The 20,840-nt window shown below is 46.3% G+C and overlaps 14 non-coding genes across 14 annotated transcripts; all 14 read left to right on the top strand.

Annotated features, from left to right (window-relative positions):
• The first annotated feature begins 103 nt into the window (after positions 1-103).
• On the top strand, positions 104-294 carry LOC142265423 (U2 spliceosomal RNA). The gene has a single exon (XR_012731745.1). It is a non-coding gene; the product is annotated as a U2 spliceosomal RNA (small nuclear RNA).
• Positions 295-1,681: 1,387 nt separating this feature from the next.
• LOC142265422 (U2 spliceosomal RNA) lies at positions 1,682-1,872 on the top strand. Its single transcript, XR_012731744.1, has one exon. It is a non-coding gene; the product is annotated as a U2 spliceosomal RNA (small nuclear RNA).
• A 1,387-nt stretch (positions 1,873-3,259) lies between these two features.
• On the top strand, positions 3,260-3,450 carry LOC142265420 (U2 spliceosomal RNA). Its single transcript, XR_012731742.1, has one exon. It is a non-coding gene; the product is annotated as a U2 spliceosomal RNA (small nuclear RNA).
• Positions 3,451-4,837: 1,387 nt separating this feature from the next.
• LOC142265419 (U2 spliceosomal RNA) lies at positions 4,838-5,028 on the top strand. The gene has a single exon (XR_012731741.1). It is a non-coding gene; the product is annotated as a U2 spliceosomal RNA (small nuclear RNA).
• Positions 5,029-6,415: 1,387 nt separating this feature from the next.
• LOC142265418 (U2 spliceosomal RNA) lies at positions 6,416-6,606 on the top strand. The gene has a single exon (XR_012731740.1). It is a non-coding gene; the product is annotated as a U2 spliceosomal RNA (small nuclear RNA).
• A 1,387-nt stretch (positions 6,607-7,993) lies between these two features.
• On the top strand, positions 7,994-8,184 carry LOC142265417 (U2 spliceosomal RNA). The gene has a single exon (XR_012731739.1). It is a non-coding gene; the product is annotated as a U2 spliceosomal RNA (small nuclear RNA).
• Positions 8,185-9,571: 1,387 nt separating this feature from the next.
• On the top strand, positions 9,572-9,762 carry LOC142265415 (U2 spliceosomal RNA). The gene has a single exon (XR_012731738.1). It is a non-coding gene; the product is annotated as a U2 spliceosomal RNA (small nuclear RNA).
• A 1,387-nt stretch (positions 9,763-11,149) lies between these two features.
• LOC142265414 (U2 spliceosomal RNA) lies at positions 11,150-11,340 on the top strand. The gene has a single exon (XR_012731737.1). It is a non-coding gene; the product is annotated as a U2 spliceosomal RNA (small nuclear RNA).
• Positions 11,341-12,727: 1,387 nt separating this feature from the next.
• On the top strand, positions 12,728-12,918 carry LOC142265413 (U2 spliceosomal RNA). The gene has a single exon (XR_012731736.1). It is a non-coding gene; the product is annotated as a U2 spliceosomal RNA (small nuclear RNA).
• Positions 12,919-14,305: 1,387 nt separating this feature from the next.
• Positions 14,306-14,496, top strand: LOC142265412 (U2 spliceosomal RNA). The gene has a single exon (XR_012731735.1). It is a non-coding gene; the product is annotated as a U2 spliceosomal RNA (small nuclear RNA).
• Positions 14,497-15,883: 1,387 nt separating this feature from the next.
• LOC142265392 (U2 spliceosomal RNA) lies at positions 15,884-16,074 on the top strand. Its single transcript, XR_012731723.1, has one exon. It is a non-coding gene; the product is annotated as a U2 spliceosomal RNA (small nuclear RNA).
• Positions 16,075-17,461: 1,387 nt separating this feature from the next.
• On the top strand, positions 17,462-17,652 carry LOC142265411 (U2 spliceosomal RNA). Its single transcript, XR_012731734.1, has one exon. It is a non-coding gene; the product is annotated as a U2 spliceosomal RNA (small nuclear RNA).
• Positions 17,653-19,039: 1,387 nt separating this feature from the next.
• On the top strand, positions 19,040-19,230 carry LOC142265410 (U2 spliceosomal RNA). The gene has a single exon (XR_012731733.1). It is a non-coding gene; the product is annotated as a U2 spliceosomal RNA (small nuclear RNA).
• Positions 19,231-20,617: 1,387 nt separating this feature from the next.
• LOC142265408 (U2 spliceosomal RNA) lies at positions 20,618-20,808 on the top strand. Its single transcript, XR_012731731.1, has one exon. It is a non-coding gene; the product is annotated as a U2 spliceosomal RNA (small nuclear RNA).
• Positions 20,809-20,840: the final 32 nt, after the last annotated feature.

The following is a 20,840-nucleotide window of genomic DNA, read 5'->3' as shown; positions in this document are numbered from 1 at the left end:
AATGTCTTGTGTAGGCGTGGGTTTGTCTCCCTCTCGCTCTCTCTCCCTAAGATGTGTCCGGCATAGGCCAGGGTGCCACTCGAGGCCCAAACCAATTCTGGTTATCGCTTCTCGGCCTTTTGGCTAAGATCAAGTGTAGTATCTGTTCTTATCAGTTTAATATCTGATACGTCCCCTATCTGGGGACCATATATTAAATGGATTTTTAGAACAGGGAGATGGAAAAAGAGCTTGCTCTGTCCACTCCACGCATTGACCTGGTATTGCAGTACCTCCAGGAACGGTGCACCCCTTCTTAACCCAGTTTCCAAAAGCAGAACTCAATTCACCTGATTCATATTAGCCCGATTTAATGAATTGGAAGAAAGCATACGTCTTCATATGCACCTCAATTTGGCCCATTCACTTTTCACACTTCCTCCTTTTGTTTTTTATCTTTCACACTTTTGACTTTCTTTATTCATCCAAATAGCAAACTCATCACCACTCAACCTGACCAACTCGGCTATGTCCCCGTGCTGCAGTTCTCTGTCTTATCTAGATCATTTGCAATTGAATGGAATAGATCCCTTTTGGACAAAGTGGATTCACCTGCTGCTGCAGTGACCACAGGTGTGATAAGATCTAGAATTGGCATCTGGTGCGATCTCTCCGCTTCCACTCCAAAGAAAGTTACCTGTTTATTCCTATCATGCATTGGTTTTTGGGGTTTTCTTTGAGTAATGATGATCTCTTTAGTAGTCTGTTGGCGCCCTCTCCTGGAGGAATAGTTTGCTTGCTCTTGGACATTCTAAAAGAGAGGTCATGATAGACATTGAGCTTCTGAGCTCAATTGGGGACAGTCATGGGTGATGAATGTTTGCAACCTACTGCGAAGCCTCATACCGCAATATAAGGAACGTCAAATACTAAGAAAGGGCGGCCTATGAAAGAATTACTACTTTCAATAAGTACACTTAAACGGCTAATTGGGAATAGAAAAACTGTAAAAAGCCCTCTGAGAAAGCCCCCCTCTAACCTTTGATAGTAAGCTTTTCTGTAGTCTGCCTGTTGATGTATTTTCCGTTTGAACTGTGCACAACATGAAGAGACGGAACACTGGCGGCTTGTCACAATGCCCCCCGATGACATCACAATAGCGCTGCTGCCTAGAAAACAAGCTGCGCAGAAGAAGTTGTTCTTTGGGTGGGAGGGTGGGCTAGTGGAAGGAGGGGGCAATCTCTTTTTTTCCCGGGTGGTAGGGGGATGACAGGAGAAGGGAAGCGGGTGGTGAGAAAGGTACAGAGGGCAGGGTTTGGGGGCTGGGAAGGAAAGGGAAAAGATTAGGGTTTGGGGATGATGAAAGGGCTTTCTACGGGTAAGGATGGCAAAGGGTGGCAGTGACGGAAAGTCAGGCAACCTGTCCTGTCCGTCTTTTTGTATCGTGAATTGGAAAGACTGCAAGGGGGAGGGGAGTTGCTTGCGCCCTAAAGGAGGAGTTATTCAGATTCATTGCAGTGGGCGGCGGCTGCAAAACGCACCATTCTTCTTGTTTTTGCTCTGCAAAGCAGCCTTTTCAAGGGTTGGCTTGGGTGACAAAATGTCTTGTGTAGGCGTGGGTTTGTCTCCCTCTCGCTCTCTCTCCCTAAGATGTGTCCGGCATAGGCCAGGGTGCCACTCGAGGCCCAAACCAATTCTGGTTATCGCTTCTCGGCCTTTTGGCTAAGATCAAGTGTAGTATCTGTTCTTATCAGTTTAATATCTGATACGTCCCCTATCTGGGGACCATATATTAAATGGATTTTTAGAACAGGGAGATGGAAAAAGAGCTTGCTCTGTCCACTCCACGCATTGACCTGGTATTGCAGTACCTCCAGGAACGGTGCACCCCTTCTTAACCCAGTTTCCAAAAGCAGAACTCAATTCACCTGATTCATATTAGCCCGATTTAATGAATTGGAAGAAAGCATACGTCTTCATATGCACCTCAATTTGGCCCATTCACTTTTCACACTTCCTCCTTTTGTTTTTTATCTTTCACACTTTTGACTTTCTTTATTCATCCAAATAGCAAACTCATCACCACTCAACCTGACCAACTCGGCTATGTCCCCGTGCTGCAGTTCTCTGTCTTATCTAGATCATTTGCAATTGAATGGAATAGATCCCTTTTGGACAAAGTGGATTCACCTGCTGCTGCAGTGACCACAGGTGTGATAAGATCTAGAATTGGCATCTGGTGCGATCTCTCCGCTTCCACTCCAAAGAAAGTTACCTGTTTATTCCTATCATGCATTGGTTTTTGGGGTTTTCTTTGAGTAATGATGATCTCTTTAGTAGTCTGTTGGCGCCCTCTCCTGGAGGAATAGTTTGCTTGCTCTTGGACATTCTAAAAGAGAGGTCATGATAGACATTGAGCTTCTGAGCTCAATTGGGGACAGTCATGGGTGATGAATGTTTGCAACCTACTGCGAAGCCTCATACCGCAATATAAGGAACGTCAAATACTAAGAAAGGGCGGCCTATGAAAGAATTACTACTTTCAATAAGTACACTTAAACGGCTAATTGGGAATAGAAAAACTGTAAAAAGCCCTCTGAGAAAGCCCCCCTCTAACCTTTGATAGTAAGCTTTTCTGTAGTCTGCCTGTTGATGTATTTTCCGTTTGAACTGTGCACAACATGAAGAGACGGAACACTGGCGGCTTGTCACAATGCCCCCCGATGACATCACAATAGCGCTGCTGCCTAGAAAACAAGCTGCGCAGAAGAAGTTGTTCTTTGGGTGGGAGGGTGGGCTAGTGGAAGGAGGGGGCAATCTCTTTTTTTCCCGGGTGGTAGGGGGATGACAGGAGAAGGGAAGCGGGTGGTGAGAAAGGTACAGAGGGCAGGGTTTGGGGGCTGGGAAGGAAAGGGAAAAGATTAGGGTTTGGGGATGATGAAAGGGCTTTCTACGGGTAAGGATGGCAAAGGGTGGCAGTGACGGAAAGTCAGGCAACCTGTCCTGTCCGTCTTTTTGTATCGTGAATTGGAAAGACTGCAAGGGGGAGGGGAGTTGCTTGCGCCCTAAAGGAGGAGTTATTCAGATTCATTGCAGTGGGCGGCGGCTGCAAAACGCACCATTCTTCTTGTTTTTGCTCTGCAAAGCAGCCTTTTCAAGGGTTGGCTTGGGTGACAAAATGTCTTGTGTAGGCGTGGGTTTGTCTCCCTCTCGCTCTCTCTCCCTAAGATGTGTCCGGCATAGGCCAGGGTGCCACTCGAGGCCCAAACCAATTCTGGTTATCGCTTCTCGGCCTTTTGGCTAAGATCAAGTGTAGTATCTGTTCTTATCAGTTTAATATCTGATACGTCCCCTATCTGGGGACCATATATTAAATGGATTTTTAGAACAGGGAGATGGAAAAAGAGCTTGCTCTGTCCACTCCACGCATTGACCTGGTATTGCAGTACCTCCAGGAACGGTGCACCCCTTCTTAACCCAGTTTCCAAAAGCAGAACTCAATTCACCTGATTCATATTAGCCCGATTTAATGAATTGGAAGAAAGCATACGTCTTCATATGCACCTCAATTTGGCCCATTCACTTTTCACACTTCCTCCTTTTGTTTTTTATCTTTCACACTTTTGACTTTCTTTATTCATCCAAATAGCAAACTCATCACCACTCAACCTGACCAACTCGGCTATGTCCCCGTGCTGCAGTTCTCTGTCTTATCTAGATCATTTGCAATTGAATGGAATAGATCCCTTTTGGACAAAGTGGATTCACCTGCTGCTGCAGTGACCACAGGTGTGATAAGATCTAGAATTGGCATCTGGTGCGATCTCTCCGCTTCCACTCCAAAGAAAGTTACCTGTTTATTCCTATCATGCATTGGTTTTTGGGGTTTTCTTTGAGTAATGATGATCTCTTTAGTAGTCTGTTGGCGCCCTCTCCTGGAGGAATAGTTTGCTTGCTCTTGGACATTCTAAAAGAGAGGTCATGATAGACATTGAGCTTCTGAGCTCAATTGGGGACAGTCATGGGTGATGAATGTTTGCAACCTACTGCGAAGCCTCATACCGCAATATAAGGAACGTCAAATACTAAGAAAGGGCGGCCTATGAAAGAATTACTACTTTCAATAAGTACACTTAAACGGCTAATTGGGAATAGAAAAACTGTAAAAAGCCCTCTGAGAAAGCCCCCCTCTAACCTTTGATAGTAAGCTTTTCTGTAGTCTGCCTGTTGATGTATTTTCCGTTTGAACTGTGCACAACATGAAGAGACGGAACACTGGCGGCTTGTCACAATGCCCCCCGATGACATCACAATAGCGCTGCTGCCTAGAAAACAAGCTGCGCAGAAGAAGTTGTTCTTTGGGTGGGAGGGTGGGCTAGTGGAAGGAGGGGGCAATCTCTTTTTTTCCCGGGTGGTAGGGGGATGACAGGAGAAGGGAAGCGGGTGGTGAGAAAGGTACAGAGGGCAGGGTTTGGGGGCTGGGAAGGAAAGGGAAAAGATTAGGGTTTGGGGATGATGAAAGGGCTTTCTACGGGTAAGGATGGCAAAGGGTGGCAGTGACGGAAAGTCAGGCAACCTGTCCTGTCCGTCTTTTTGTATCGTGAATTGGAAAGACTGCAAGGGGGAGGGGAGTTGCTTGCGCCCTAAAGGAGGAGTTATTCAGATTCATTGCAGTGGGCGGCGGCTGCAAAACGCACCATTCTTCTTGTTTTTGCTCTGCAAAGCAGCCTTTTCAAGGGTTGGCTTGGGTGACAAAATGTCTTGTGTAGGCGTGGGTTTGTCTCCCTCTCGCTCTCTCTCCCTAAGATGTGTCCGGCATAGGCCAGGGTGCCACTCGAGGCCCAAACCAATTCTGGTTATCGCTTCTCGGCCTTTTGGCTAAGATCAAGTGTAGTATCTGTTCTTATCAGTTTAATATCTGATACGTCCCCTATCTGGGGACCATATATTAAATGGATTTTTAGAACAGGGAGATGGAAAAAGAGCTTGCTCTGTCCACTCCACGCATTGACCTGGTATTGCAGTACCTCCAGGAACGGTGCACCCCTTCTTAACCCAGTTTCCAAAAGCAGAACTCAATTCACCTGATTCATATTAGCCCGATTTAATGAATTGGAAGAAAGCATACGTCTTCATATGCACCTCAATTTGGCCCATTCACTTTTCACACTTCCTCCTTTTGTTTTTTATCTTTCACACTTTTGACTTTCTTTATTCATCCAAATAGCAAACTCATCACCACTCAACCTGACCAACTCGGCTATGTCCCCGTGCTGCAGTTCTCTGTCTTATCTAGATCATTTGCAATTGAATGGAATAGATCCCTTTTGGACAAAGTGGATTCACCTGCTGCTGCAGTGACCACAGGTGTGATAAGATCTAGAATTGGCATCTGGTGCGATCTCTCCGCTTCCACTCCAAAGAAAGTTACCTGTTTATTCCTATCATGCATTGGTTTTTGGGGTTTTCTTTGAGTAATGATGATCTCTTTAGTAGTCTGTTGGCGCCCTCTCCTGGAGGAATAGTTTGCTTGCTCTTGGACATTCTAAAAGAGAGGTCATGATAGACATTGAGCTTCTGAGCTCAATTGGGGACAGTCATGGGTGATGAATGTTTGCAACCTACTGCGAAGCCTCATACCGCAATATAAGGAACGTCAAATACTAAGAAAGGGCGGCCTATGAAAGAATTACTACTTTCAATAAGTACACTTAAACGGCTAATTGGGAATAGAAAAACTGTAAAAAGCCCTCTGAGAAAGCCCCCCTCTAACCTTTGATAGTAAGCTTTTCTGTAGTCTGCCTGTTGATGTATTTTCCGTTTGAACTGTGCACAACATGAAGAGACGGAACACTGGCGGCTTGTCACAATGCCCCCCGATGACATCACAATAGCGCTGCTGCCTAGAAAACAAGCTGCGCAGAAGAAGTTGTTCTTTGGGTGGGAGGGTGGGCTAGTGGAAGGAGGGGGCAATCTCTTTTTTTCCCGGGTGGTAGGGGGATGACAGGAGAAGGGAAGCGGGTGGTGAGAAAGGTACAGAGGGCAGGGTTTGGGGGCTGGGAAGGAAAGGGAAAAGATTAGGGTTTGGGGATGATGAAAGGGCTTTCTACGGGTAAGGATGGCAAAGGGTGGCAGTGACGGAAAGTCAGGCAACCTGTCCTGTCCGTCTTTTTGTATCGTGAATTGGAAAGACTGCAAGGGGGAGGGGAGTTGCTTGCGCCCTAAAGGAGGAGTTATTCAGATTCATTGCAGTGGGCGGCGGCTGCAAAACGCACCATTCTTCTTGTTTTTGCTCTGCAAAGCAGCCTTTTCAAGGGTTGGCTTGGGTGACAAAATGTCTTGTGTAGGCGTGGGTTTGTCTCCCTCTCGCTCTCTCTCCCTAAGATGTGTCCGGCATAGGCCAGGGTGCCACTCGAGGCCCAAACCAATTCTGGTTATCGCTTCTCGGCCTTTTGGCTAAGATCAAGTGTAGTATCTGTTCTTATCAGTTTAATATCTGATACGTCCCCTATCTGGGGACCATATATTAAATGGATTTTTAGAACAGGGAGATGGAAAAAGAGCTTGCTCTGTCCACTCCACGCATTGACCTGGTATTGCAGTACCTCCAGGAACGGTGCACCCCTTCTTAACCCAGTTTCCAAAAGCAGAACTCAATTCACCTGATTCATATTAGCCCGATTTAATGAATTGGAAGAAAGCATACGTCTTCATATGCACCTCAATTTGGCCCATTCACTTTTCACACTTCCTCCTTTTGTTTTTTATCTTTCACACTTTTGACTTTCTTTATTCATCCAAATAGCAAACTCATCACCACTCAACCTGACCAACTCGGCTATGTCCCCGTGCTGCAGTTCTCTGTCTTATCTAGATCATTTGCAATTGAATGGAATAGATCCCTTTTGGACAAAGTGGATTCACCTGCTGCTGCAGTGACCACAGGTGTGATAAGATCTAGAATTGGCATCTGGTGCGATCTCTCCGCTTCCACTCCAAAGAAAGTTACCTGTTTATTCCTATCATGCATTGGTTTTTGGGGTTTTCTTTGAGTAATGATGATCTCTTTAGTAGTCTGTTGGCGCCCTCTCCTGGAGGAATAGTTTGCTTGCTCTTGGACATTCTAAAAGAGAGGCCATGATAGACATTGAGCTTCTGAGCTCAATTGGGGACAGTCATGGGTGATGAATGTTTGCAACCTACTGCGAAGCCTCATACCGCAATATAAGGAACGTCAAATACTAAGAAAGGGCGGCCTATGAAAGAATTACTACTTTCGATAAGTACACTTAAACGGCTAATTGGGAATAGAAAAACTGTAAAAAGCCCTCTGAGAAAGCCCCCCTCTAACCTTTGATAGTAAGCTTTTCTGTAGTCTGCCTGTTGATGTATTTTCCGTTTGAACTGTGCACAACATGAAGAGACGGAACACTGGCGGCTTGTCACAATGCCCCCCGATGACATCACAATAGCGCTGCTGCCTAGAAAACAAGCTGCGCAGAAGAAGTTGTTCTTTGGGTGGGAGGGTGGGCTAGTGGAAGGAGGGGGCAATCTCTTTTTTTCCCGGGTGGTAGGGGGATGACAGGAGAAGGGAAGCGGGTGGTGAGAAAGGTACAGAGGGCAGGGTTTGGGGGCTGGGAAGGAAAGGGAAAAGATTAGGGTTTGGGGATGATGAAAGGGCTTTCTACGGGTAAGGATGGCAAAGGGTGGCAGTGACGGAAAGTCAGGCAACCTGTCCTGTCCGTCTTTTTGTATCGTGAATTGGAAAGACTGCAAGGGGGAGGGGAGTTGCTTGCGCCCTAAAGGAGGAGTTATTCAGATTCATTGCAGTGGGCGGCGGCTGCAAAACGCACCATTCTTCTTGTTTTTGCTCTGCAAAGCAGCCTTTTCAAGGGTTGGCTTGGGTGACAAAATGTCTTGTGTAGGCGTGGGTTTGTCTCCCTCTCGCTCTCTCTCCCTAAGATGTGTCCGGCATAGGCCAGGGTGCCACTCGAGGCCCAAACCAATTCTGGTTATCGCTTCTCGGCCTTTTGGCTAAGATCAAGTGTAGTATCTGTTCTTATCAGTTTAATATCTGATACGTCCCCTATCTGGGGACCATATATTAAATGGATTTTTAGAACAGGGAGATGGAAAAAGAGCTTGCTCTGTCCACTCCACGCATTGACCTGGTATTGCAGTACCTCCAGGAACGGTGCACCCCTTCTTAACCCAGTTTCCAAAAGCAGAACTCAATTCACCTGATTCATATTAGCCCGATTTAATGAATTGGAAGAAAGCATACGTCTTCATATGCACCTCAATTTGGCCCATTCACTTTTCACACTTCCTCCTTTTGTTTTTTATCTTTCACACTTTTGACTTTCTTTATTCATCCAAATAGCAAACTCATCACCACTCAACCTGACCAACTCGGCTATGTCCCCGTGCTGCAGTTCTCTGTCTTATCTAGATCATTTGCAATTGAATGGAATAGATCCCTTTTGGACAAAGTGGATTCACCTGCTGCTGCAGTGACCACAGGTGTGATAAGATCTAGAATTGGCATCTGGTGCGATCTCTCCGCTTCCACTCCAAAGAAAGTTACCTGTTTATTCCTATCATGCATTGGTTTTTGGGGTTTTCTTTGAGTAATGATGATCTCTTTAGTAGTCTGTTGGCGCCCTCTCCTGGAGGAATAGTTTGCTTGCTCTTGGACATTCTAAAAGAGAGGTCATGATAGACATTGAGCTTCTGAGCTCAATTGGGGACAGTCATGGGTGATGAATGTTTGCAACCTACTGCGAAGCCTCATACCGCAATATAAGGAACGTCAAATACTAAGAAAGGGCGGCCTATGAAAGAATTACTACTTTCAATAAGTACACTTAAACGGCTAATTGGGAATAGAAAAACTGTAAAAAGCCCTCTGAGAAAGCCCCCCTCTAACCTTTGATAGTAAGCTTTTCTGTAGTCTGCCTGTTGATGTATTTTCCGTTTGAACTGTGCACAACATGAAGAGACGGAACACTGGCGGCTTGTCACAATGCCCCCCGATGACATCACAATAGCGCTGCTGCCTAGAAAACAAGCTGCGCAGAAGAAGTTGTTCTTTGGGTGGGAGGGTGGGCTAGTGGAAGGAGGGGGCAATCTCTTTTTTTCCCGGGTGGTAGGGGGATGACAGGAGAAGGGAAGCGGGTGGTGAGAAAGGTACAGAGGGCAGGGTTTGGGGGCTGGGAAGGAAAGGGAAAAGATTAGGGTTTGGGGATGATGAAAGGGCTTTCTACGGGTAAGGATGGCAAAGGGTGGCAGTGACGGAAAGTCAGGCAACCTGTCCTGTCCGTCTTTTTGTATCGTGAATTGGAAAGACTGCAAGGGGGAGGGGAGTTGCTTGCGCCCTAAAGGAGGAGTTATTCAGATTCATTGCAGTGGGCGGCGGCTGCAAAACGCACCATTCTTCTTGTTTTTGCTCTGCAAAGCAGCCTTTTCAAGGGTTGGCTTGGGTGACAAAATGTCTTGTGTAGGCGTGGGTTTGTCTCCCTCTCGCTCTCTCTCCCTAAGATGTGTCCGGCATAGGCCAGGGTGCCACTCGAGGCCCAAACCAATTCTGGTTATCGCTTCTCGGCCTTTTGGCTAAGATCAAGTGTAGTATCTGTTCTTATCAGTTTAATATCTGATACGTCCCCTATCTGGGGACCATATATTAAATGGATTTTTAGAACAGGGAGATGGAAAAAGAGCTTGCTCTGTCCACTCCACGCATTGACCTGGTATTGCAGTACCTCCAGGAACGGTGCACCCCTTCTTAACCCAGTTTCCAAAAGCAGAACTCAATTCACCTGATTCATATTAGCCCGATTTAATGAATTGGAAGAAAGCATACGTCTTCATATGCACCTCAATTTGGCCCATTCACTTTTCACACTTCCTCCTTTTGTTTTTTATCTTTCACACTTTTGACTTTCTTTATTCATCCAAATAGCAAACTCATCACCACTCAACCTGACCAACTCGGCTATGTCCCCGTGCTGCAGTTCTCTGTCTTATCTAGATCATTTGCAATTGAATGGAATAGATCCCTTTTGGACAAAGTGGATTCACCTGCTGCTGCAGTGACCACAGGTGTGATAAGATCTAGAATTGGCATCTGGTGCGATCTCTCCGCTTCCACTCCAAAGAAAGTTACCTGTTTATTCCTATCATGCATTGGTTTTTGGGGTTTTCTTTGAGTAATGATGATCTCTTTAGTAGTCTGTTGGCGCCCTCTCCTGGAGGAATAGTTTGCTTGCTCTTGGACATTCTAAAAGAGAGGTCATGATAGACATTGAGCTTCTGAGCTCAATTGGGGACAGTCATGGGTGATGAATGTTTGCAACCTACTGCGAAGCCTCATACCGCAATATAAGGAACGTCAAATACTAAGAAAGGGCGGCCTATGAAAGAATTACTACTTTCAATAAGTACACTTAAACGGCTAATTGGGAATAGAAAAACTGTAAAAAGCCCTCTGAGAAAGCCCCCCTCTAACCTTTGATAGTAAGCTTTTCTGTAGTCTGCCTGTTGATGTATTTTCCGTTTGAACTGTGCACAACATGAAGAGACGGAACACTGGCGGCTTGTCACAATGCCCCCCGATGACATCACAATAGCGCTGCTGCCTAGAAAACAAGCTGCGCAGAAGAAGTTGTTCTTTGGGTGGGAGGGTGGGCTAGTGGAAGGAGGGGGCAATCTCTTTTTTTCCCGGGTGGTAGGGGGATGACAGGAGAAGGGAAGCGGGTGGTGAGAAAGGTACAGAGGGCAGGGTTTGGGGGCTGGGAAGGAAAGGGAAAAGATTAGGGTTTGGGGATGATGAAAGGGCTTTCTACGGGTAAGGATGGCAAAGGGTGGCAGTGACGGAAAGTCAGGCAACCTGTCCTGTCCGTCTTTTTGTATCGTGAATTGGAAAGACTGCAAGGGGGAGGGGAGTTGCTTGCGCCCTAAAGGAGGAGTTATTCAGATTCATTGCAGTGGGCGGCGGCTGCAAAACGCACCATTCTTCTTGTTTTTGCTCTGCAAAGCAGCCTTTTCAAGGGTTGGCTTGGGTGACAAAATGTCTTGTGTAGGCGTGGGTTTGTCTCCCTCTCGCTCTCTCTCCCTAAGATGTGTCCGGCATAGGCCAGGGTGCCACTCGAGGCCCAAACCAATTCTGGTTATCGCTTCTCGGCCTTTTGGCTAAGATCAAGTGTAGTATCTGTTCTTATCAGTTTAATATCTGATACGTCCCCTATCTGGGGACCATATATTAAATGGATTTTTAGAACAGGGAGATGGAAAAAGAGCTTGCTCTGTCCACTCCACGCATTGACCTGGTATTGCAGTACCTCCAGGAACGGTGCACCCCTTCTTAACCCAGTTTCCAAAAGCAGAACTCAATTCACCTGATTCATATTAGCCCGATTTAATGAATTGGAAGAAAGCATACGTCTTCATATGCACCTCAATTTGGCCCATTCACTTTTCACACTTCCTCCTTTTGTTTTTTATCTTTCACACTTTTGACTTTCTTTATTCATCCAAATAGCAAACTCATCACCACTCAACCTGACCAACTCGGCTATGTCCCCGTGCTGCAGTTCTCTGTCTTATCTAGATCATTTGCAATTGAATGGAATAGATCCCTTTTGGACAAAGTGGATTCACCTGCTGCTGCAGTGACCACAGGTGTGATAAGATCTAGAATTGGCATCTGGTGCGATCTCTCCGCTTCCACTCCAAAGAAAGTTACCTGTTTATTCCTATCATGCATTGGTTTTTGGGGTTTTCTTTGAGTAATGATGATCTCTTTAGTAGTCTGTTGGCGCCCTCTCCTGGAGGAATAGTTTGCTTGCTCTTGGACATTCTAAAAGAGAGGTCATGATAGACATTGAGCTTCTGAGCTCAATTGGGGACAGTCATGGGTGATGAATGTTTGCAACCTACTGCGAAGCCTCATACCGCAATATAAGGAACGTCAAATACTAAGAAAGGGCGGCCTATGAAAGAATTACTACTTTCAATAAGTACACTTAAACGGCTAATTGGGAATAGAAAAACTGTAAAAAGCCCTCTGAGAAAGCCCCCCTCTAACCTTTGATAGTAAGCTTTTCTGTAGTCTGCCTGTTGATGTATTTTCCGTTTGAACTGTGCACAACATGAAGAGACGGAACACTGGCGGCTTGTCACAATGCCCCCCGATGACATCACAATAGCGCTGCTGCCTAGAAAACAAGCTGCGCAGAAGAAGTTGTTCTTTGGGTGGGAGGGTGGGCTAGTGGAAGGAGGGGGCAATCTCTTTTTTTCCCGGGTGGTAGGGGGATGACAGGAGAAGGGAAGCGGGTGGTGAGAAAGGTACAGAGGGCAGGGTTTGGGGGCTGGGAAGGAAAGGGAAAAGATTAGGGTTTGGGGATGATGAAAGGGCTTTCTACGGGTAAGGATGGCAAAGGGTGGCAGTGACGGAAAGTCAGGCAACCTGTCCTGTCCGTCTTTTTGTATCGTGAATTGGAAAGACTGCAAGGGGGAGGGGAGTTGCTTGCGCCCTAAAGGAGGAGTTATTCAGATTCATTGCAGTGGGCGGCGGCTGCAAAACGCACCATTCTTCTTGTTTTTGCTCTGCAAAGCAGCCTTTTCAAGGGTTGGCTTGGGTGACAAAATGTCTTGTGTAGGCGTGGGTTTGTCTCCCTCTCGCTCTCTCTCCCTAAGATGTGTCCGGCATAGGCCAGGGTGCCACTCGAGGCCCAAACCAATTCTGGTTATCGCTTCTCGGCCTTTTGGCTAAGATCAAGTGTAGTATCTGTTCTTATCAGTTTAATATCTGATACGTCCCCTATCTGGGGACCATATATTAAATGGATTTTTAGAACAGGGAGATGGAAAAAGAGCTTGCTCTGTCCACTCCACGCATTGACCTGGTATTGCAGTACCTCCAGGAACGGTGCACCCCTTCTTAACCCAGTTTCCAAAAGCAGAACTCAATTCACCTGATTCATATTAGCCCGATTTAATGAATTGGAAGAAAGCATACGTCTTCATATGCACCTCAATTTGGCCCATTCACTTTTCACACTTCCTCCTTTTGTTTTTTATCTTTCACACTTTTGACTTTCTTTATTCATCCAAATAGCAAACTCATCACCACTCAACCTGACCAACTCGGCTATGTCCCCGTGCTGCAGTTCTCTGTCTTATCTAGATCATTTGCAATTGAATGGAATAGATCCCTTTTGGACAAAGTGGATTCACCTGCTGCTGCAGTGACCACAGGTGTGATAAGATCTAGAATTGGCATCTGGTGCGATCTCTCCGCTTCCACTCCAAAGAAAGTTACCTGTTTATTCCTATCATGCATTGGTTTTTGGGGTTTTCTTTGAGTAATGATGATCTCTTTAGTAGTCTGTTGGCGCCCTCTCCTGGAGGAATAGTTTGCTTGCTCTTGGACATTCTAAAAGAGAGGTCATGATAGACATTGAGCTTCTGAGCTCAATTGGGGACAGTCATGGGTGATGAATGTTTGCAACCTACTGCGAAGCCTCATACCGCAATATAAGGAACGTCAAATACTAAGAAAGGGCGGCCTATGAAAGAATTACTACTTTCAATAAGTACACTTAAACGGCTAATTGGGAATAGAAAAACTGTAAAAAGCCCTCTGAGAAAGCCCCCCTCTAACCTTTGATAGTAAGCTTTTCTGTAGTCTGCCTGTTGATGTATTTTCCGTTTGAACTGTGCACAACATGAAGAGACGGAACACTGGCGGCTTGTCACAATGCCCCCCGATGACATCACAATAGCGCTGCTGCCTAGAAAACAAGCTGCGCAGAAGAAGTTGTTCTTTGGGTGGGAGGGTGGGCTAGTGGAAGGAGGGGGCAATCTCTTTTTTTCCCGGGTGGTAGGGGGATGACAGGAGAAGGGAAGCGGGTGGTGAGAAAGGTACAGAGGGCAGGGTTTGGGGGCTGGGAAGGAAAGGGAAAAGATTAGGGTTTGGGGATGATGAAAGGGCTTTCTACGGGTAAGGATGGCAAAGGGTGGCAGTGACGGAAAGTCAGGCAACCTGTCCTGTCCGTCTTTTTGTATCGTGAATTGGAAAGACTGCAAGGGGGAGGGGAGTTGCTTGCGCCCTAAAGGAGGAGTTATTCAGATTCATTGCAGTGGGCGGCGGCTGCAAAACGCACCATTCTTCTTGTTTTTGCTCTGCAAAGCAGCCTTTTCAAGGGTTGGCTTGGGTGACAAAATGTCTTGTGTAGGCGTGGGTTTGTCTCCCTCTCGCTCTCTCTCCCTAAGATGTGTCCGGCATAGGCCAGGGTGCCACTCGAGGCCCAAACCAATTCTGGTTATCGCTTCTCGGCCTTTTGGCTAAGATCAAGTGTAGTATCTGTTCTTATCAGTTTAATATCTGATACGTCCCCTATCTGGGGACCATATATTAAATGGATTTTTAGAACAGGGAGATGGAAAAAGAGCTTGCTCTGTCCACTCCACGCATTGACCTGGTATTGCAGTACCTCCAGGAACGGTGCACCCCTTCTTAACCCAGTTTCCAAAAGCAGAACTCAATTCACCTGATTCATATTAGCCCGATTTAATGAATTGGAAGAAAGCATACGTCTTCATATGCACCTCAATTTGGCCCATTCACTTTTCACACTTCCTCCTTTTGTTTTTTATCTTTCACACTTTTGACTTTCTTTATTCATCCAAATAGCAAACTCATCACCACTCAACCTGACCAACTCGGCTATGTCCCCGTGCTGCAGTTCTCTGTCTTATCTAGATCATTTGCAATTGAATGGAATAGATCCCTTTTGGACAAAGTGGATTCACCTGCTGCTGCAGTGACCACAGGTGTGATAAGATCTAGAATTGGCATCTGGTGCGATCTCTCCGCTTCCACTCCAAAGAAAGTTACCTGTTTATTCCTATCATGCATTGGTTTTTGGGGTTTTCTTTGAGTAATGATGATCTCTTTAGTAGTCTGTTGGCGCCCTCTCCTGGAGGAATAGTTTGCTTGCTCTTGGACATTCTAAAAGAGAGGTCATGATAGACATTGAGCTTCTGAGCTCAATTGGGGACAGTCATGGGTGATGAATGTTTGCAACCTACTGCGAAGCCTCATACCGCAATATAAGGAACGTCAAATACTAAGAAAGGGCGGCCTATGAAAGAATTACTACTTTCAATAAGTACACTTAAACGGCTAATTGGGAATAGAAAAACTGTAAAAAGCCCTCTGAGAAAGCCCCCCTCTAACCTTTGATAGTAAGCTTTTCTGTAGTCTGCCTGTTGATGTATTTTCCGTTTGAACTGTGCACAACATGAAGAGACGGAACACTGGCGGCTTGTCACAATGCCCCCCGATGACATCACAATAGCGCTGCTGCCTAGAAAACAAGCTGCGCAGAAGAAGTTGTTCTTTGGGTGGGAGGGTGGGCTAGTGGAAGGAGGGGGCAATCTCTTTTTTTCCCGGGTGGTAGGGGGATGACAGGAGAAGGGAAGCGGGTGGTGAGAAAGGTACAGAGGGCAGGGTTTGGGGGCTGGGAAGGAAAGGGAAAAGATTAGGGTTTGGGGATGATGAAAGGGCTTTCTACGGGTAAGGATGGCAAAGGGTGGCAGTGACGGAAAGTCAGGCAACCTGTCCTGTCCGTCTTTTTGTATCGTGAATTGGAAAGACTGCAAGGGGGAGGGGAGTTGCTTGCGCCCTAAAGGAGGAGTTATTCAGATTCATTGCAGTGGGCGGCGGCTGCAAAACGCACCATTCTTCTTGTTTTTGCTCTGCAAAGCAGCCTTTTCAAGGGTTGGCTTGGGTGACAAAATGTCTTGTGTAGGCGTGGGTTTGTCTCCCTCTCGCTCTCTCTCCCTAAGATGTGTCCGGCATAGGCCAGGGTGCCACTCGAGGCCCAAACCAATTCTGGTTATCGCTTCTCGGCCTTTTGGCTAAGATCAAGTGTAGTATCTGTTCTTATCAGTTTAATATCTGATACGTCCCCTATCTGGGGACCATATATTAAATGGATTTTTAGAACAGGGAGATGGAAAAAGAGCTTGCTCTGTCCACTCCACGCATTGACCTGGTATTGCAGTACCTAAAGGAACGGTGCACCCCTTCTTAACCCAGTTTCCAAAAGCAGAACTCAATTCACCTGATTCATATTAGCCCGATTTAATGAATTGGAAGAAAGCATACGTCTTCATATGCACCTCAATTTGGCCCATTCACTTTTCACACTTCCTCCTTTTGTTTTTTATCTTTCACACTTTTGACTTTCTTTATTCATCCAAATAGCAAACTCATCACCACTCAACCTGACCAACTCGGCTATGTCCCCGTGCTGCAGTTCTCTGTCTTATCTAGATCATTTGCAATTGAATGGAATAGATCCCTTTTGGACAAAGTGGATTCACCTGCTGCTGCAGTGACCACAGGTGTGATAAGATCTAGAATTGGCATCTGGTGCGATCTCTCCGCTTCCACTCCAAAGAAAGTTACCTGTTTATTCCTATCATGCATTGGTTTTTGGGGTTTTCTTTGAGTAATGATGATCTCTTTAGTAGTCTGTTGGCGCCCTCTCCTGGAGGAATAGTTTGCTTGCTCTTGGACATTCTAAAAGAGAGGTCATGATAGACATTGAGCTTCTGAGCTCAATTGGGGACAGTCATGGGTGATGAATGTTTGCAACCTACTGCGAAGCCTCATACCGCAATATAAGGAACGTCAAATACTAAGAAAGGGCGGCCTATGAAAGAATTACTACTTTCAATAAGTACACTTAAACGGCTAATTGGGAATAGAAAAACTGTAAAAAGCCCTCTGAGAAAGCCCCCCTCTAACCTTTGATAGTAAGCTTTTCTGTAGTCTGCCTGTTGATGTATTTTCCGTTTGAACTGTGCACAACATGAAGAGACGGAACACTGGCGGCTTGTCACAATGCCCCCCGATGACATCACAATAGCGCTGCTGCCTAGAAAACAAGCTGCGCAGAAGAAGTTGTTCTTTGGGTGGGAGGGTGGGCTAGTGGAAGGAGGGGGCAATCTCTTTTTTTCCCGGGTGGTAGGGGGATGACAGGAGAAGGGAAGCGGGTGGTGAGAAAGGTACAGAGGGCAGGGTTTGGGGGCTGGGAAGGAAAGGGAAAAGATTAGGGTTTGGGGATGATGAAAGGGCTTTCTACGGGTAAGGATGGCAAAGGGTGGCAGTGACGGAAAGTCAGGCAACCTGTCCTGTCCGTCTTTTTGTATCGTGAATTGGAAAGACTGCAAGGGGGAGGGGAGTTGCTTGCGCCCTAAAGGAGGAGTTATTCAGATTCATTGCAGTGGGCGGCGGCTGCAAAACGCACCATTCTTCTTGTTTTTGCTCTGCAAAGCAGCCTTTTCAAGGGTTGGCTTGGGTGACAAAATGTCTTGTGTAGGCGTGGGTTTGTCTCCCTCTCGCTCTCTCTCCCTAAGATGTGTCCGGCATAGGCCAGGGTGCCACTCGAGGCCCAAACCAATTCTGGTTATCGCTTCTCGGCCTTTTGGCTAAGATCAAGTGTAGTATCTGTTCTTATCAGTTTAATATCTGATACGTCCCCTATCTGGGGACCATATATTAAATGGATTTTTAGAACAGGGAGATGGAAAAAGAGCTTGCTCTGTCCACTCCACGCATTGACCTGGTATTGCAGTACCTCCAGGAACGGTGCACCCCTTCTTAACCCAGTTTCCAAAAGCAGAACTCAATTCACCTGATTCATATTAGCCCGATTTAATGAATTGGAAGAAAGCATACGTCTTCATATGCACCTCAATTTGGCCCATTCACTTTTCACACTTCCTCCTTTTGTTTTTTATCTTTCACACTTTTGACTTTCTTTATTCATCCAAATAGCAAACTCATCACCACTCAACCTGACCAACTCGGCTATGTCCCCGTGCTGCAGTTCTCTGTCTTATCTAGATCATTTGCAATTGAATGGAATAGATCCCTTTTGGACAAAGTGGATTCACCTGCTGCTGCAGTGACCACAGGTGTGATAAGATCTAGAATTGGCATCTGGTGCGATCTCTCCGCTTCCACTCCAAAGAAAGTTACCTGTTTATTCCTATCATGCATTGGTTTTTGGGGTTTTCTTTGAGTAATGATGATCTCTTTAGTAGTCTGTTGGCGCCCTCTCCTGGAGGAATAGTTTGCTTGCTCTTGGACATTCTAAAAGAGAGGTCATGATAGACATTGAGCTTCTGAGCTCAATTGGGGACAGTCATGGGTGATGAATGTTTGCAACCTACTGCGAAGCCTCATACCGCAATATAAGGAACGTCAAATACTAAGAAAGGGCGGCCTATGAAAGAATTACTACTTTCAATAAGTACACTTAAACGGCTAATTGGGAATAGAAAAACTGTAAAAAGCCCTCTGAGAAAGCCCCCCTCTAACCTTTGATAGTAAGCTTTTCTGTAGTCTGCCTGTTGATGTATTTTCCGTTTGAACTGTGCACAACATGAAGAGACGGAACACTGGCGGTTTGTCACAATGCCCCCCGATGACATCACAATAGCGCTGCTGCCTAGAAAACAAGCTGCGCAGAAGAAGTTGTTCTTTGGGTGGGAGGGTGGGCTAGTGGAAGGAGGGGGCAATCTCTTTTTTTCCCGGGTGGTAGGGGGATGACAGGAGAAGGGAAGCGGGTGGTGAGAAAGGTACAGAGGGCAGGGTTTGGGGGCTGGGAAGGAAAGGGAAAAGATTAGGGTTTGGGGATGATGAAAGGGCTTTCTACGGGTAAGGATGGCAAAGGGTGGCAGTGACGGAAAGTCAGGCAACCTGTCCTGTCCGTCTTTTTGTATCGTGAATTGGAAAGACTGCAAGGGGGAGGGGAGTTGCTTGCGCCCTAAAGGAGGAGTTATTCAGATTCATTGCAGTGGGCGGCGGCTGCAAAACGCACCATTCTTCTTGTTTTTGCTCTGCAAAGCAGCCTTTTCAAGGGTTGGCTTGGGTGACAAAATGTCTTGTGTAGGCGTGGGTTTGTCTCCCTCTCGCTCTCTCTCCCTAAGATGTGTCCGGCATAGGCCAGGGTGCCACTCGAGGCCCAAACCAATTCTGGTTATCGCTTCTCGGCCTTTTGGCTAAGATCAAGTGTAGTATCTGTTCTTATCAGTTTAATATCTGATACGTCCCCTATCTGGGGACCATATATTAAATGGATTTTTAGAACAGGGAGATGGAAAAAGAGCTTGCTCTGTCCACTCCACGCATTGACCTGGTATTGCAGTACCTCCAGGAACGGTGCACCCCTTCTTAACCCAGTTTCCAAAAGCAGAACTCAATTCACCTGATTCATATTAGCCCGATTTAATGAATTGGAAGAAAGCATACGTCTTCATATGCACCTCAATTTGGCCCATTCACTTTTCACACTTCCTCCTTTTGTTTTTTATCTTTCACACTTTTGACTTTCTTTATTCATCCAAATAGCAAACTCATCACCACTCAACCTGACTAACTCGGCTATGTCCCCGTGCTGCAGTTCTCTGTCTTATCTAGATCATTTGCAATTGAATGGAATAGATCCCTTTTGGACAAAGTGGATTCACCTGCTGCTGCAGTGACCACAGGTGTGATAAGATCTAGAATTGGCATCTGGTGCGATCTCTCCGCTTCCACTCCAAAGAAAGTTACCTGTTTATTCCTATCATGCATTGGTTTTTGGGGTTTTCTTTGAGTAATGATGATCTCTTTAGTAGTCTGTTGGCGCCCTCTCCTGGAGGAATAGTTTGCTTGCTCTTGGACATTCTAAAAGAGAGGTCATGATAGACATTGAGCTTCTGAGCTCAATTGGGGACAGTCATGGGTGATGAATGTTTGCAACCTACTGCGAAGCCTCATACCGCAATATAAGGAACGTCAAATACTAAGAAAGGGCGGCCTATGAAAGAATTACTACTTTCAATAAGTACACTTAAACGGCTAATTGGGAATAGAAAAACTGTAAAAAGCCCTCTGAGAAAGCCCCCCTCTAACCTTTGATAGTAAGCTTTTCTGTAGTCTGCCTGTTGATGTATTTTCCGTTTGAACTGTGCACAACATGAAGAGACGGAACACTGGCGGCTTGTCACAATGCCCCCCGATGACATCACAATAGCGCTGCTGCCTAGAAAACAAGCTGCGCAGAAGAAGTTGTTCTTTGGGTGGGAGGGTGGGCTAGTGGAAGGAGGGGGCAATCTCTTTTTTTCCCGGGTGGTAGGGGGATGACAGGAGAAGGGAAGCGGGTGGTGAGAAAGGTACAGAGGGCAGGGTTTGGGGGCTGGGAAGGAAAGGGAAAAGATTAGGGTTTGGGGATGATGAAAGGGCTTTCTACGGGTAAGGATGGCAAAGGGTGGCAGTGACGGAAAGTCAGGCAACCTGTCCTGTCCGTCTTTTTGTATCGTGAATTGGAAAGACTGCAAGGGGGAGGGGAGTTGCTTGCGCCCTAAAGGAGGAGTTATTCAGATTCATTGCAGTGGGCGGCGGCTGCAAAACGCACCATTCTTCTTGTTTTTGCTCTGCAAAGCAGCCTTTTCAAGGGTTGGCTTGGGTGACAAAATGTCTTGTGTAGGCGTGGGTTTGTCTCCCTCTCGCTCTCTCTCCCTAAGATGTGTCCGGCATAGGCCAGGGTGCCACTCGAGGCCCAAACCAATTCTGGTTATCGCTTCTCGGCCTTTTGGCTAAGATCAAGTGTAGTATCTGTTCTTATCAGTTTAATATCTGATACGTCCCCTATCTGGGGACCATATATTAAATGGATTTTTAGAACAGGGAGATGGAAAAAGAGCTTGCTCTGTCCACTCCACGCATTGACCTGGTATTGCAGTACCTCCAGGAACGGTGCACCCCTTCTTAACCCAGTTTCCAAAAGCAGAACTCAATT

The sequence above is a fragment of the Anomaloglossus baeobatrachus genome, unplaced genomic scaffold (genome assembly GCF_048569485.1).
Source record: "Anomaloglossus baeobatrachus isolate aAnoBae1 unplaced genomic scaffold, aAnoBae1.hap1 Scaffold_2740, whole genome shotgun sequence".
Taxonomy (NCBI): domain Eukaryota; kingdom Metazoa; phylum Chordata; class Amphibia; order Anura; family Aromobatidae; genus Anomaloglossus; species Anomaloglossus baeobatrachus.
Note: the sequence above shows the minus strand (reverse complement) of the source record. Positions and strands in the feature narration are given on the sequence as shown.